Source organism: Ambystoma mexicanum, chromosome 5q (genome assembly GCF_040938575.1).
Source record: "Ambystoma mexicanum isolate Mex_15411 chromosome 5q, UKY_AmexF1_1, whole genome shotgun sequence".
NCBI classification, from domain to species: domain Eukaryota; kingdom Metazoa; phylum Chordata; class Amphibia; order Caudata; family Ambystomatidae; genus Ambystoma; species Ambystoma mexicanum.
The window spans coordinates 90,404,990-90,422,612 of NC_090933.1; the positions used below are offsets into that span (position 1 = coordinate 90,404,990).

Below are 17,623 nucleotides of genomic sequence, written 5' to 3' on the forward strand. Positions count from 1 at the left end.
ATCGGTAATCCGTAGGGGCTCCCTGGGTGGGGGTGTCCATTCTGTCACTCATTTGGGTATGAGTTATTGGGCCTGCTTCGACATTCTCTCATAAAATGTCCCCACTGCCCACAATTCCAACACTGTCCTTTCCCTCCTCCTCGGGGCCCTCCGTACCCTGCACCCCCTCCTCTCGACCCTCTGAATCCTCCTCTATTGCCCCGCCCCCTCTCATTGGCCACTGTGGTCCCTCATACTGATTTTCCCCTGACCATGAATCCTGGCCGTTACCTGTCCAGTTTGCTGCCATTTGCAGTGGTATTTCCATCTGTCCGTTGTCCTCCTCCTGCTCCCTTCATGCCGTGCTGGTTGCTGCTACTGCACTAACCTTCAATAGTTTGCTTTGTACTAATTTAGCCTCGTCTGCCAATCGCCGCTGGGCTATCTCGTTTTCCTTCTCTTTGATCCTTTTACAGTGGTGCACTATTATGCTCTGAATTTCAGGCCATCCTTGGCTTCTATCACAGTTATTTTATCAAGTGCCTTCTGTACTTCCTTTGGGAGCCCTCTTTTTATAATAAAATAAAACAGGGAAGTTGATTGGTCGCAGGCCGTGCCCGTTTCCGCTCTCCACATGTCTTGCACCCGAAGAATGAAAGACATTGCATCTTCCTCATCTCCCATTGTACACTGCATAACTGACTGTAAATCTGGAGTGTCTGGAAATGTTTCTCTCAAGGCATCCCACACGCGTGCTCACACTGTGTTATATGAGGCACCATCATGGCGATCACAATCTAATGTTGTTCTGGGAAATCCCGCCTTCGCCCAGGCCCTGTTTGCCTGATCTCCCACTGCAGATACCAGCAGACTTTTAACATCCCCCACCGCCAAGGGCATACCTGCCATGTGTTTTCCAAATGCATATATCCACTTGATGGTGCCTCCTGACAGTGGGGGTAACTGTTTAAGCAAGTTGGCTTTGTCCATTTGGGCCCATGGTATGTAATTTGGCCTTCCCACCCCCCTGTGTATTAGTGGCAGCTGTAGATTCCCCCCCCCCTTTTTGGTACTCGACTTCTTCCCTTGCTTCCCTACCGCCGCCATGCGCCCTGTTCTGTTCCTTAACCTCCCTCTCCACTCTTCCATGGGTGACAGCCCCGCCCCAAATGAAGCCCCACCTGTGGCAGTTCCTAACCTCCTTTCTTCTTCCTCTTGCTCCTCTGTCACACCAATATTCTTCCTCCCTGTCTGATGTCACCCCTCCCTCTTCTAACTCATGTTCACTGTCAGCTGTGTTTATTTCTATGATTCGTGTGGGGGTGTCATTTATTCGGAATAGTATCTCTCCCTTTTTCCATCCATCTTCCCCTGCTCCTACATTCGGTTGAGGCGTCTCATCATGTTCTACCCGGGAGGTGAGTGACCCCCCTTGTTCTCCCTTGGCCATTAGGTGGGATAGCTCAGTTCGAGCCATTGTTAGTCACAAATCTAAATCTTGTGTCAGCTTCTCAATATCGATTGCAGGGGTACTCAGCTGTCCTGTTACTCCCTGACTCTCATAAGAGGGTGGTGCTGTGGCAGACGGCTTAAGTATAGAGGGCGCTGTGGGTTGTGCTACATATACAGGGTCGCTATATCCTTCTGCAGGCACTGGTTTTGACAATAAGGGATATACTCGGGTGATCTCTATCTTATTCTCATTCTGTGTAATTGACCCTTCACTGCCAGTTGTCAGGGGAGATGTATTACACTCACCACTTTTCTCTTGGGGGCACTTCCTCAAACAGCCGCCACAGGTCCAGTATTTCTCTCCTGTTTTGCAACTTTTTCCCTTTATATTTAATGAACAGGCAGGTAGCAACCATATCTAGTACCGCTTTATCAAAAGACCCTCCTTGTGGCCAAACTTGGGGCAGTCCTTCTCCCTTCAACTCCATGACCCACTGGTCATGGTATTTGCTGATCTTCTCTGCATACCCTGGCAGGGTCTTACAAATATGGGCAAGGGGTGTCTCTGCGCCCATTGTACCCAACTGCAAATGCCTTCCACCCCCCCAACGGAGATAGGATCCCTCTTAATCTCTTTTGACCTTATTCTCTTGTCACTGTCATAATGGCCATATGCATTAGAATGAGAGTAGAATAGAATATAGAAAAGACCCAGGCCCCCCACCCCAGGCCTCCCCGTATACTACAAGTCTCTGCCCTTGTTCAACCCAAATTATCCTGTTTGACCCAAAACCTCCTAATCTGACTCCCACCCTCCTTTTGATATCACCCGCACTTGATACTCACATGTCCGCCTTGATCCGAGACCCTCTGGACCCGATCGGTCAGTGCGCCGCTCCTTGGCTCAAAGACCATGCCCGGCGAGTGGTACGGTGGGTTTTGTAAGGGGAGCCCGTACCCTTTCGCCCTATTGCATGTGCACGTCTAGGTGTACCGGTTGCCGCTGGCTGGCAGCTCTTGAGGGAGCGCGCTCTGGGTCATAACAGGGGGACGTCTCTTGCCAGATGGACGGAAAAGAACACTATTGCGTCGGGGTCACCAATGAAAGTGAGAGGCCCCCAAAAATACAGTTAATTCTCCCAATGGAGTCAATCACGACACACCCCAGAAGTGAATGAGACCAAGACCAAGTGCTGGTGTTAAAAAAAGGTTTTTATCTAGATTAGAGCAAGCAGAATCTACTCTGCTCACGCCGAGAGCGCTCTGCAGAAAACATGTTACAAATTGCTTTTGTACATGGTTCTCGTCATCAAACAGAGTGAAAGTCTAAGGGGCACATGAACAGTTGGGATTGGTTACTCGGGGCGAACACCTATAGGTGCCATAGGGTTGGAGGTGCTTGGTTGGCTTGAGAACACGTGGTGTGGCGATGACGCCTCTTGGGTCAATCGGTCAGCTGGGCTCATCAAATTGGTATGTGGAATCAGCAGCTTGTGATGTTGTTTCATTGTTAAATAACCATTTGTCATTTGCCCTTGTGGCCACACATTCCCATTCATTCACTACCATAATCTGCTTGTCCAGTGAGCTGAGGCCTGTGGGCTTAGACACTTAGTAAAACGTGTTTCAAATACGAGTTAATTTATTATTGGGCATAGGTTAAGATAAGTCATTAAATGCACTGCTTGATCTGTTAAGAGACAAACTTAACTGTGTGTTGATACTGGTTGAGATATACTGGCTGAAGAGGTGAGACTCTTGAGGTCACTGTGTGGTATGGAATGTCCATCTGATAAACAACAAAGAGGGCTCTAAATCTAGAACTGGAATCCCACATTTAAGAATAGGTCACAAGAGGCACATAACATCTTGGTCATATTGTGGGAGATTAGTGGTCGATTGTTCAAACATCATTAAATCTCTGCTAATCTGCTTTGACACCATTAGGGGTGGAGGAGAATCGAAACACTTTTGCGGTATAGTTCCGCATTGCACAAAGAAACAGGACCTTCAGAGATAGTTTTACACTCAGACTTTTACAAGTGGCCTACTACATTACATTCAGGTTATACTTGCTTTTGAATATACTATATTTTCTAGCTGGCTAAATATTCTCATTGTTCCAAAACTCATTAGGAAGGCAGACGTATGTTGAGGTTAGTGTCCATTCTACATTAAACTGCTCATGGTTCAGGTTTTACACATGCAGTCTTAACACATATTGTCATAATACGAACATTCTGGTCAGGACGACGAACTACTGTATTGGTTTTACATAATATCATGCATATTTACATTGTAACTAAAAGATGAGGTAGCTTAGTGCTGGCGTGTACAGTATTATGCTGGTTATGCATTTCATTATCGCAATTCATTTCTCTTAGCAGCATCGTTTCATACGTTAATATACATCACACTTTCAGGACCGAATTCTAATGTTAGGACTTTTGTTTACGCATATGTTGTATGTTACACTAATATCCTTACTATTCCACTACAATCCTTACATTATTCTACATAGAATAAGCAGTTTATTCAGATAGCGAGCAGCTCAACAGTTTGGTTTTCTTCTATTAAGGCACGAACAATGGAGCACACTTAAGGGTCACTTCTAACTGTTTGATCCTGTTTTAAGGTGTATTGGGGAGGGTATTCTTTATGGCAAGGGTCTGCTGGGTGGGGGGGGGGCAGGTTTATAGAGATGAATGACTTTTGTGCTTGCCCCTGTGCTGGGACGGGTCAGGGTCAGTGAAGTAAGACGGAAGACAGAAGACACAGTGTAAAGTTTGTTGCATTCTCGCGGCTAGTCTCTCATGAGAACCAGACAACACTGAAGACAGCAGAGGGGAGGAGGTGGGGGAGTAGCTTGCTTGCTGTGTGAGCCTGGCTGGGAGAGCTACAGGCCTGCGTTTTATTTTCGCGTCTGTCCTGCCATTACAAAATGGAGTCTGTAGCTCCCAAAATGGAGTCTCGTTCAGCCCTGGTTTTATGTTGCCATAAGGGGGTTGGAGGGTGTGTTACTGTTCCTGGGGGTATCGCTGCGCGGGTGCTCCAGGGCAAAGCAGCCGCCACTTGGCTCACCCAGGGAGTGTAAGAATGGGGGGTTCAAGACCCTCTCCTCCCACACATCCACACTACAGACACTGACTTCAGTGCTCCAGTTGCGGCTGCCTGCTCCACTGTTGGTTTCCCCAGCACAGCCCTGTGTGTTTCCTGCAATGGGGTTGGTTCCTCCACACCCTGGACCCCCACATTTACCACCAGTTACCCACACAGATACAGAAACAGACTATCCAACTGATGGCTCTCCATACATTTACTCCACATAAGAGTTTGACGGTCTGGCGCCAGGTAATGGTGAGCCAGCAGATCTACCTCAGAGTTACCTCCTGACGACATTCACTTTTTTAATTGTAGAGAAGAAGCGATGTACCCACAACTCAATCACATTGCCCATCTTGCTATATGTTGGGAACCACAGAGTGAGACACGTGTGATACCAGTGAAAATACCGATACCAAAGAGAATCCTGGAGGCAAGGTTCCTATTGAGAAAACCATACCTGCATACGAGACAGTATGATGGCAATTTGAATGAAATTCTGGAAGAAGCAGGACCAATGAATGACTAAGATGAATGGTGATATCATACAGAGTTGAGCTGACTTACATAGAAGAGATGCAGAGACTAGAGAATGCGGATGTTCTATAAGGCATCAAAAAAAGTAACGAAGATAAGTGGCATCTTGGGATCAAGATGAAGAAACTTATGCTACAGAAATGATGAAGATGTCAAGCTGTTTTACACATGTACAGATGCAAAGAAACCCAAGCAGATGAAGTATTCATGAGGCTAGCTAAGTAGTGATTGTGGCATGTGCCAACATATACATATATATGCAAATAAAGAATGGATGTTTCCACTATGTGTTATAGCAGAGCTGGGCTAGAGCAGGAAGGACTCTTTTCCATTTTGTCGCAGTTAAAAAACAAGTGAATTACAAAGTGAATCTCAAAGGCGAGACTCGATGTGCCAAGAAGCCAAGGTCTTATCAGGCTGGAGTGAGCAGACCTTGGATACAAATCGGGTGAAAGAACGAAGCTCCTGTTCAGGAGGCATGAACTAAACAAGGAAGATGTCAGAGGTCTAGTCGAAAATAGTCTTTTTAATACACGAGAGGCTCGATTTTGTGGTCTTCAGTCACGTGGAGAGATGAAGTTGGACGAACATGATGGTCACACCTACGCATGAGGGCAGAGCGTGCCTTCACTCCCCTGAATTCTCCAGAGCAAAGAACACTCCCAAGGACAAGTTCAAAGCTCTAATTGACAGCACCACTGAGGTGATGATGGATGAATATGCTAATTATGGGGAAGCTATGGTCAAAGACTAGCTCACCAGCACCTGGAAGCCCAGTCTGCGTGCTGCTAGATGTAGGTGAAAAAGTACTGACGAAGGTTAGCGTGCCAACCAATGGTAGAGGACCGCATGATTAAGGGTCCTATAGTTTGTGTAGCCAATGAGATGTTGTGTATTTAGTGATGGTTATGTGACCTGTTTTAGGGGAGGGCTTAGTTGCCCCACCTGATAAGAAACCTATCACATTTCTTCACTGCCTTAGACAAGTATGGATCTTATACTTAGATATTTCCTTAGACTCTATCACACTTGCCATTAGGTTTTTGTAGTTTGCCATGTAGGATGACGTTAGTAATACGTAGGTTGACGTCACCTATGATGATTTTTTGTTATAAAAGAATGCTTTTTTCAAGATGCCTTGAGAGTTCTTACGCTGAGATGTCCGTTTATGTCCGTTGTACTCCCTGTTTTAGATAATTGATATATATTTTTAAAACTCTTTATTAACATTTTGGATAACACCCCAAAGTACCAACCTCCCCCCACCCCCGCACAGTCAAACTTTCATATTAGCAACAGCAACAACACCCCAACCCCACCTCCCCCTGACCCCCCCCAGAGTCCGGTCTGATCCAACAGGCTCCATACTTCCGGTGTCCGACACCAGTGTCCCATCCTGGTTTACAAGTCCCATAGGGGTGAGCGACATCATTATCAATTCCCCAAGCTAAAACCTCCGTCTCCATCTCCCCCCCTCTCCCCTCCATATTTACCCCTGCTGATTCACGGAGGCCGTAAATCATTGTCTCTGGACAAGTCACTTAACGGCTGGGCCCAAGGGATCGTAATCCCTCTCCCTCTGTCTCAGGCTCCCTTCCCCGCAGGACCGTTAGCTCGCCACCCCCCACCTCTGCACATCTTTCTGCGATTGACCAATCAATGGGCCCTGTGGACATTTCCATGTGATTGCCAACCGGTGCCTGGCCAACACAAGTAGAAAACGGCCCATCCTGTTCTGTATCTTGCATCTCTTCCCTCCTGAGAGCTTCCCCCACAAACAGACCTCCGGAGTCTGTTCCCAGCCAGTCCCCAACAACCTATTCACTTCCCGAAGGACCTCCTCCCAATACTCTATAATGAAGTGACATTCCCATATCATGTGCCAAAACCCTGCCTGTGTTTCACCGCATCTAGGGCATTCATCCGATTCCCCCCCATTTATCGCCCGGTATGTCCTCGGGGTTATATATACCTTATGTAAAATATTAAATTGGACCAGCTGGAGACGTGCGTTCCTGGATGTCTTTCGGACCAGCTCCCAAACCTGCGCCCATTCTTTTCCCGTTATCTGACGGCACATATCCGCCTCCCATCTCTCCTTAACCTTCAGATCTCCCCGCATTGTCCCTTCCCGCAGAGCCTTATAGAGTCGTGAGATACACGCCCTTCCCCCCTCACGATCTAGCAGGACCCTGAGGACCGGGCAGGACTCTGGTTCCTCCGGGATTCCCTCCCATAACTCTGCTAACCTGCCGACCACTGCTCCATACGCCAGAAAAAGGCCTTGTGGTAACATAAATTTCCGACACCACTCCTGGCATGTTAGTAGTTTCCCACCTTCAAACAGGTCCCCCACTTTTTCACATCCTTTCTCCTTGAGTCTCTAAACCCCCACCCTTCCAATTACCTGTCAGAGTTTCTGGTCTGCACCCCACAGGAGGTCACCCTCGTACCGACCTGCCACTCCCTTACCCCCAACATATTTCCTCCACGTCTCCCGCACCGCTTCAAACACCACCGTTCTACCTTTATCCCCCAATGGATGCCAGAGTAGCTCAACCGGCCTACAAGTAGGCGGTAGATCCCCCAACAGCTCTCCTAATGCCTCCCCTCCTGGTTGATCCCACACCAGAACCGACTGCAGTTGTGCCGCCACAAAGTATCCCTCAGAACTCGGGAGATCTAGACCTCCCTCGTCCCTAGGCCTCTGCAGAGTCTCCAGGGATACTCTGCTCCTCTTCGTGCCCCATCGAAGTTCCCGCACCTGAACGGCCAACATTTTGAAAAAGATTATTTTTGCAACGTAGGGTATGTTAGCAAAAAAGTAAAGGAGTCTCGGCAATATAACCATCTTACATAACGCCACCCTACCCATCATAGAAAGAGGTAAGATTTTCCAGAATTGGATCGAGTCTCCTATTTTAGACAGCACCCTCCCCATATTATGCACAAAGGCCTCTTCCATCTCATGAAATATACGGATCCCCAAATATTGGAACGACTCAGTATCCCATCTAATTCCCAACTCCGGCAGCTCTTCTACTGGACACCCCCGCAGCACCCCCCAACGGGAATAACACCGACTTCCCTGGATTGATGCGGAATCCTGACATGTGCCGGAAGTTTCGCAATATTTCCAACAATTCCGGGAGATATATCGCCGGGTCCACCACATACAACAGGTCGTCAGCGTACAGGGACACAACGTGTCTCCTACCGGAATGCCAGCCTCCTCCATTTCCTGCTGTAGAAACACCGCCAATGGCTCCAGGGCCAAGGCAAACAAATTCGGAGACGCTGCACACCCCTGCCGCGTCCCCCTGCCCAGCTCCCACGTTCCTGACACCCAGTTATTAGTCCGTACCATCGCCAGAGGTCTTTCATATAGAAGGGATATCCACCGACAAATCTTATCCCCAAACCCAAACTCCCGTAGAACCCGGAACAACCACCTCCACTCCAAAGAATCAAACGCCTTCATGGCGTCGAAGGACGCTATCGCCATATCCCGCCTTTCCAGTTTCACCGAGTCCATTACGTGGTGCAAGCGAGAGAGATTCCCAAATGTACTTCTCCCCCCAACAAACCTACATTGGTCCGGGTGGACCAGGGTTGGCGCCACTGTTGCTAACCTGGCAGTAAGTATCTTCCCCAGAATTTTCCCATCAACATTCAACAAGGAAATCGGAGGATATGCCGCACAATCCCTTGGGTCTTTCCCTTCTTTCAAGATCACCGTAATCACCGCCTCCCTCATCGACTCCGGAAGACAGCCGATTTGAAAAGCCTCTTCGTATACCTTTACCAAATGCGGCGCGAGGATATCAGCAAATTCCGAGTAAAACTCCACTGGGAATCCATCACTGCCCGGCCCTGCCCCTCTCCGCATTGTACGAATGGCCCAATGAACCTCCCCCTCCTCGATTGGAGCCTCCAATCCCTCCCGCATATCGTCCCCTAACTTCGGAAGTCGCAACCTTTCCATAAGATCCTCTACATCCGTTTCTACATAGCCCTCCTCACTCATGTACAACTCCCTATAAAATGACACGAAGGCCTCATTAATTCCTCCCTGCGTCCTCACCATCTCCCCCGTGCTTAGCCTGAGCTGAGTTACCACCCGATTTGGCTGCTCCCTCTTCACCAACCAAGCCAGCAGCTTACCTGCCTTGTCCCCTTCGCCATGTAACCTAGTGTCCCGCCTACTATTATCAAAATGCGACAGCTCTTCCTAAGTCTCATGATAGGATTCCAGGATTTGCCGGAAAAAAACATCATATATTTCAAGTTCAGTTCCCGAAGTCGCCCCCTCACAGCATCATAGGACCTCCTCTGCCGCTGCACTTCCAACGTGAAATCCGGGAATATCCGCAACCTCGCTTGACCCACTTCAAAGCTGCCCTCTCTGCGCGCCGCCTGCAAAATGGCGTCTCGGTCACGGAAGTTCATAATCTTGGCCACTATTACTCTGGGCGGCGCGCCCGGCGGCGGGGGTCTGCCCGGCACCCTATGGGCTCTCTCCACTGTGAAAAGCTTGGACAGTCCCTTAATGCGCAGCACTCGAAAGATCAGATTTTCCACGAACAATTCTACACTGGGTCCCTCTTCTTTCTCCAGCACTCCGACCAGGCGGATATTACACAGTCTGGACCGGCCCTCCGCATCCTCAGCTCGTACTTCAAGCATCCGGGTAGCTCCCACCAACCCCGCCACCTGGTTTTTAAGCTTCTGGACCTCATCCTCCAGTGTGGAGACCCTATGCTCCACCTCTGTCGCACACTTTACGGAGATCCGCCCTTACCAAGGAAACATCCACCCCCACCTCTTTAATACTCTCCTGGAGGGTAGCACGTGAGGCATGTATCGCCACCATTAGTGAATCCAAAGTCACTGCTCCTTCTCCCCCCCCCCCAGTGGAGTTTTCCCCCAGCTGCCGCTCCTGTCCCTCTTGTCTGGGCACTCTATCCCGTGCCTCCGTGTATTTGTCCATTTTTTGCTGGTTTTTCCCCATGACAAACCAGGTATAACAGCACCACCCACCAGGCGTTTATTCACCACCGCCGGAATCCACGGGGTCTCCACAGACAGCGCCCCCCGAGAGTCCTCCCACCAGGGAGTATCAATATAGGGATGCAACCGCGAGTCCTACTCCCCAGCAGTGCGCACTCTCAAAGTCCAACAATCTCAGCCGTGGGCCTCCTCTCAGGATCCACCCCCGCAGTGTGGCAACATGTTTTCCTCTGGGGGGGACAGGCGGGATCAGGGGTCAATCCTCACCCCCTGGTGTAGCGGTCTCCCCTCACCCCCCGACTCACTGCTGCCAGACCCCACGTGGTGTGCCCCGCCTTAACCTCTGTATGAGGGCTCACCCCTAATTCAGGCACTCTGCCCGGTCTTTCGGTTGGAGCACGCCGACCGCGACCACCTTCACCTCTGGCTTTGCACTCCCAAACCTCGGAGCTATGCCCTGCTGCTCCCGGAGCCCACAGCAGCACCCAAGGATCACCTCCCCGTTGCAGGCGGAGCTGTCTTTCTCCGGCCAGTCCCGCACTCTTCCTGCCGATCCTCCCGAGCCGGAGGGGCACCCGTGGCAACTCTGCAGTCCGCCTCCTCCGTCTCTCAGCTGGCCAGCCGCTCCAGTCTCCCGTCGCAGGGCTCTCCGCTTCCCGATCTGGCACACTTCTTGCGGACCCCCCTGAGCCCAGCAGGGCTCCCGCAGCGGCTCCGCGGTCTGTCTTCCCCACTGCACAGCTGGCCAGCCGCTCCAGTCACCACGGCTGCAGACCCCCTCTGCTGCGGTAGCTCTTCCTCATACCGCAGATAGCCGCCTGACATCCACCTTCCCAGTACTCGCTCTCCGCACCTCACTCGCAGCCGCGTCGGGGCTCCGGCGGCCATGTTGAAGTTGCCCCCGGCCAAGATTCCCAGCGGGCCGTTGCGTCGGATCCACGCTATCTTCACCTCCACTAGGGCAGCAGCCGGGACAGCAACACCACTGCTTCCAGGTACCCCTCAAAAATGTCAAAACATTGGGGTTTTCAGCACAGATTTCCACAGGATTTACACCGCGGCCCGGGAGCACTGAGGACCTACGTCTGCATTGCTCCGCCGCTGGCCACAAAGTCCAGATAATTGATATTAAAACAATTATCCTTTTGCCTTTTATTAGAAAGGCAGCAAAGCGTGCCTTTAACAATAACTGACAAGCCCTACTAGAGGAAAAACCCAAGAAACAGCTTGAAGATAGAATAGTTTGTGTAAACACATTCACTAACCAGAGTTTGGCCATTTGAAATATTATCTTCAAACAATAGAGAGTGCTAAAAACCACTAAATCTGATCACATCGGTACACTTTTTGCCTACACTAAATCTACTTCTACGGGTAATAGAGTCAGCCAACGTAGATTCCGTAGCGACATTGTTCCCAAGACTAGCATTACCAATTTATGGGGTTTACCACCAGTGATGGGCCACTACCCATGTGGCCAGTGTGTAGTTTGTAAATTGACATCAAGATCACAGTCAACATAGGTCTGAATAAAGTCTGGACCCAGAAATAATTTTCCAACTGTAATACTGATCAAGTAATGAACATGGTGACGTGCCCTTGCGGTCTTCATTACATCGGGAAGACCAATCGGAAAATTAAAATCCGGATCATCGAACACAAAAGCTGCCTTAAGAATAAGACACTTCAAGCCCTGATGGTCAAACATTTCATTGAAAAATCACATGGCTTTGAAAGCTTCAGTTGGACAGTTCTCCTTGTGGTAAAAGCTGATACCCTTTTAATTTAAAATCGAAAGCTCCTCCAGAAAGAACAACAACTTATCTTTCAAACACGAAGTGATCTTCAAGGTTTGAATGACGCCATTTTTTGGCATAAAGTCAAATAATTGAGGGTATATCTACAGCCCTGTTTTACACCAGATCCCAGTATGTTAAGAAACCGTACCTCTGTTTCCCTTTCTAAACATTCTTCCATGTTAATTCAGTTTCTTCACTCCTGAACATAATTATATATAATTATGAGTGCCTTTGTGTTCCATATGGTGTGTCCTCGGGTTGCCTAGCTATTCCACGAGTATAGGTGTGTTTGGCTCGCTCTCTTTTGTATGAATAAGCCTAAAGGTGCGATTATGGTTTTCGCCCCTAGAGAGCGCTATTCCTGCAAACTTGCCTTTTCGAACTAAAACATCAAGAAAGGACCAAAACTCTGTGCTTTGAATTTTTCGTTACCTGTTTCCACCTCAAGATGGCCCCTGGAGTTTGATATACCTTTCCCGCCCAGTTGGCTCTCGGGAGTCTTTTTTTTAAAGGTGCGCCCGTATCTTGCTGCTAAACAGATGATTGCGAGTTACAGTGGCATCTCGCACAATGCAGATTTTGTAGAATCATTAAAGCCACGGTCGTCACCAGAAGCTTCCATAAGAAGTGCCATTCAAGGTAATTAGAAACGCTAGAACTAATGCTACGTGTGCCTTTTTGCCATGCACGTTTGCAGCCCGCATTTTTTATCTTTTGAGATCTAGCCCTTTTACCGATAGACACACTCTATTAAGACCCTTTTCTTTCACCCTTGCAGTGGTCTGACGTCTCCATTTCTCTGACCTCCAGCTTCTGGACACATTTCAGAAGTTCGAGTGGAAATATGATGCAATACGAAATTTCGCTTTCTACCTGAACGCACTGCAGAACTCCCATATACCAGTTGAAAGGTAACTAGCTAAACCTTTTCCTCCATAAAACGCTTCTATAAGAGTATGCCACTCTAGTAGTTGTGCTATAGTGTCTGTGTATTTGTTCCAAGTAAAATAACCATTTGGATGAATTAAGGAGGTCAAACCAGGTAACAATGGCTATACGTTTAATATTACATTGTCCAGATAAGATTAATAAAGTTTTTCGGGGCATTGGTGCACGCTAGGGCTTGACAGACAGTTTTTATAGGCTTCTAATAGTAGTCTGATACAATCTATATGTATCCACACAGATAATTGAACCTTTGAGGGGTGAAATACCTGTTGGAAGATGGAATCCTTTCCAGTTTCTTCTCGTACAACTACCACTCCCACGCTAGGTAAAGATGCTTTTTTCTTCTTTCCATAGTGAGATACAGATTTAATCTGCTTACCCTGTAGCGATTGTTTAGGCTTTTGTGTTTTTACATTTGTTTCAGCAGCACCCACACGGTTCAAGCACATTTGGAAAATTCCTGATGTACATTATAGAAGTGTGAAGAGATGGTGACGGAAGAAAATATCCTCCTGAAGAAAGTTCTAAATGAAAATATATGAACTGAAACATGTCGAGGCAGAATACCAGTAACTAGTTCTACTGGTTTGTGTATTTGGATCTCCATTAACCACATTTTCTTCACCTTTATGTGTTAAATCAATGTCTAAATTGGAGATTTTCCCTAGTTCATTGAGAGACTAGAAATTAATTGTTACAATTTAATTGTGAGCATTTTGCTTGGTGTCACTTGCACTTTATTCTTAATTATGTTTTAGTATTGTATTTTATGATGTTTTCTAACAATTATTGATAAAATATATATGGTGTGATCTAAACCCTAGGAGTGAGGTGCTGCTGAATGTTCTCTCTACCCTGTATTTTCATATTTTATCCTTTTGCCAACTACCTGAGTTGTTTTGTTTATTGATGTTTGAATAACTTCTGCATCACCATCCATCTCAAGGGTATTGCTACCTCACCTTAAAGGTCTGGAAGACCCCAGTTCACGTTGTAGCAGAGGTAGGGTGGTTAGATATCCATCGAGAGAAAAACGCTTTGGGGTCCCGGAAATATCGCACAACACCTGCAATTTGGCTGAAAGGACGTTAAGCTCCTGTAAGTAGTGTTTTTTTTTTTTTTTTTTTTAAGTAACGCAAATTCTTGCCAGTCAGGGTTAGACGGGTCCCTTGTTTTCAGGCTGAAACCCCTCCTGGCGTCTACAGGAAGCTGAACGGATGGAAAGTTGAAGAGGCTACTGAGGAGGCGTACAATCCGGAGAGTCTGAAGTTGAAAAATCGAATGGTGCGTAAAACTGAGTGAGGTGGCAAAAGTGTGAATGGGCAGTGGATGGAGAAAGTGATAAGGGAAACGAGTAACGGAGGGAGGCTGGGATAAAGTAACTTGAGAACGATGAGTGTTGAATATTGACTTGAGGAGAGGCCAAGCAATTAAGAGGTATCGTGAGGAGAGGCCACAATAAAGAGTACGCCCTAGGTTACCTGTGTTTTTAAAGAACGTAACAGAAGGAATCGCACCTAGAGCCCTATTTATAGGTGACGTAGGAGACTAACTTGTTTAAAGATGGTTTGAAGATGTCGGTGCACATCCCATCCATATAATTTTAGAGGGTAGGGCAGTCTTCGAGCGAAGACTGAGATATATGTGGCCAGTCGAGTATGTCTGTTTGTTAGTTTTATGTGAATTGTATATGGCGAAAAAACAATAGAGGAATTGATAGGTGTGAAAAAGAAAACACGAGAATTGTGAATTAATTATTTATTTGTTGGTGAACTGATTGTGACTAGTGAAAACGTAGATTACAGTGAAAAACGCGATATAGAGGGTTTGGAGCCTGTGACGAGGGGTGCATGTTCATATGGTATTTTTCTGAAAGGTACTTTCGAATTTTGCAAAGTGTAAAGGTGAGTATTGACAGTCAAGAGTGATGTGTCAAAATGGAGGATATTACTCCGCTTGTACACCTCTGTAAGCAGCTTCACAAGCACGCACCCAAACGTAGGCAGTGCAGAGTGGTTTAAGGGTACCGCAGACAAAATGTTCATGCGATTGCCACAAGGGGAACACTATCGAAGGCAGTTCTGCAGCATATGACATATTTGCAAGCTGCATATACGGGAAAAAAGTTAGCAAAATGACTAGCAAGCTTAGAGCTCTGGAAGATGTACCAGCAGGAGAGGGAAGACCCGCTCCTGTAGATTGGATACTTAATGTATGCAAAGAGGGGGGTGAGGAGCCTTCTGCTCCACTGCCGCGCCTGAAGCAGACAGCGATAGCAAGAAAGATGACGGACTGTACCCATTAAGGGAGCTCAAGGCAGCAGCAGGGTATAGTAACCCGGCATATGAGTCGCCTGCGCAAAGCAGCGACGAGGGTGCAGAGAAAAATATTGAGAGATATGTAATCTCTAAGGTCCCAAGGGACAAGGAGAGACGCGATAAAGAGAGAAGTGATCGACCAAGTACATCCTTAGATATAGGACGAGAAATAAAGAGATGGAAAGGAGAAAAAGAGAAAACTGATGAGTTAGCGCTTGTACAGAATGAATGGATGGGTGGTCAGATTTTGCTCAAGCTTGATGGTAAGAGCATTGTGGCGTAAGGCAAAGGGAAGATCGAGATGAGCAAGATAAAAAGGATGAAGAAAGAGAGGAAAGACTGAAAGATGATGGGACGTAAAGAAAGGATAGACCGAGACAGGACAGTTGTATCAAGAGGACCAACTGAGAAAGCAGGAAAGGGCAGAGGAGCAGAGAAAATATAACAGACAGGGTAATTGAAGAAAGAGAAAGGAAAAGAATGGAGGAAGAACAGAAATTAAGTGATACAAGAATGCAAAGACATAGAGATGAGGAAATACGAAGGGCAAATGAAAGAAGGGCTATGAAGAGAAAAGAACATAAAGGGTAAGAGGAAGTAAGAAAACGAAGAGAATTTGCCTTATTTTGTTCTAACTCATCAAATTCTCTTCCCTTTCTTGCTTCCTCTTACCCTTTTTCTTCATATCCCTTCTTTCATTTGCCCTTCGTATTTCCTCATCTCTACGTCTTTGCATTCTTTTATCCCTTAATTTCTGTTCTTTCCATTACCTCCTTTTCCATACGATCAAGATCGCGTGCTCTCTGCCTTCTCTTTTGTTCGAACTCCTCATCAGAGAGCACGCAATATTGATCGTATGCAAAAGGAGGTAATGGATCTTAATCCAGTAGTGTCATTCATGGGAAGATATAGAAGAGTTCTTACCAGCACATAAGCCAATAGCGGGTCCATCTAGAGCAAATATGGAGGATGAGTTTGACTCGAGAAGCTTTGGGGATGCTATCGATAAAGTATATCATGATATGAGGACTAAGAGTGCTGCAAGGGAAGGGTAAAAATGAGACTCGAGAGTACGCAGCTGTACGACAATGAGGGAGCCTAGTGTAGTTTTGAACCAAAGGAGCTGTCTTTAGATAGACGGATTCTGAAAAGAGACGAAGAGGAGAAAAGCCACACGAGTTGGGGACAGGATATTCCAGACGAGGACAGAGCAACCTTCCGTGGGAAGAGGAAGGTGATGCATGTGGCCGTGAAGGGTGTTTTTCAATGGATAAGGAAGTAAGATGGTCAAGATCTCAAATCTCAGGCATCAGAATCATTGACGCGACCTAAAGAGCGATACCATGGACCGAGGAGGGACTCGCCACCTTATGTGAGCAGGTTAAGGTCACTGCCAGGTAGAGGCCGGAGTGGAACCATTGTTCCTGCTATGGATAGACAGACGATGGGTGATTAATGCAAGTTTGGAGTTTCACAGTTTCTTTTGTAATAAAAGGGAGGCGCGAAGCCACAGTATATATCTTGGCCACAGATGGTTAAGGACAATTTAAGGTGAAAACTCCAGAGTAACTTCTGGCGCTGGGAAATGGATACATGAGTTGGAGAAAATGACAGGAGGAAACACGTTGGCACATTAAAGGTCTCCTGATTACTATCCTTGGGGAAAGGGCTGATGAAGTTTGGTGAAGAGCAGGGTATTCTGGTGTTACCACGGTGAACACCGCTCATGATGGAACACCGTTTAATAACTGTAGGGTGGCGGTCTGGAAAGCACTTGGAGTACTGTATCGGGACACGTCCGATATGGGAGCTATAATAGCGAAAAAGATGCAGGAAGGAATTTCCAAGAGCAGTGGCCTTGGAGACACAGGAAGCTTTGGGAAAATCTATACCCGTATTTTATCATATATTGTGCCAAGGGCTGCCAGATGCAGTACAGAAGCAGCTCAAGAAATTGGTGGGCATGGAAGCGAAGCCGTGGTCAGAAATACAGCTGACCATTGCACATTATTGCAGGCTTTTGCAAGAGAAGAATCGAAAGAAAGACTATGCTAGGAAAGGTGAATAGGGAAAGTTAGTGCAGAAAAAACCTATCCAAGTATGCCATTGAAGGGGCAATGTTGTTTAGTGGAGACGGGTTGGGTTCACAGCAAGCAGTAGGCATGCCAGTGATTATTCACCTAAGGCAGTTTGACCAAAATAACAGTGGATTTGCACCACAGAGAAGCAGAGGCTTTTGAGGTAGTGGCTTCCAGAATAATCAAAGTGGGTTTCAGAACACGCAGAATGATAATCAAGGCACACAGGAGGGGAAAATGAGACCTCCACCTATATGCTGGACATGTGGTATGTCAGGCATTTTTCTCGCACATGTAGAAGGAATCATGCAGAATGGGCAATTCTTAAGAGGGGGGGCTACAAACTTGCCTGCATATTTGCAGCAGAATGGAGATGAGTTTGCTCAGAATCGAACAGTGC

General features: G+C 47.2%; 1 long non-coding RNA gene across 2 annotated transcripts; it reads left to right on the forward strand.

Moving 5' to 3' along the window:
- Window positions 1-12,335: 12,335 nt before the first annotated feature.
- Window positions 12,336-13,645, forward strand: LOC138497240 (uncharacterized). Of its 2 annotated transcripts, none has more exons than XR_011278550.1 (4): window positions 12,336-12,518; window positions 12,658-12,790; window positions 13,066-13,152; window positions 13,252-13,645. It is a non-coding gene; the product is annotated as an uncharacterized lncRNA (long non-coding RNA). The 2 variants fall into 2 exon arrangements; XR_011278549.1 differs by having other exon boundaries at window positions 13,255-13,645.
- The last annotated feature ends 3,978 nt before the right edge of the window (window positions 13,646-17,623 follow it).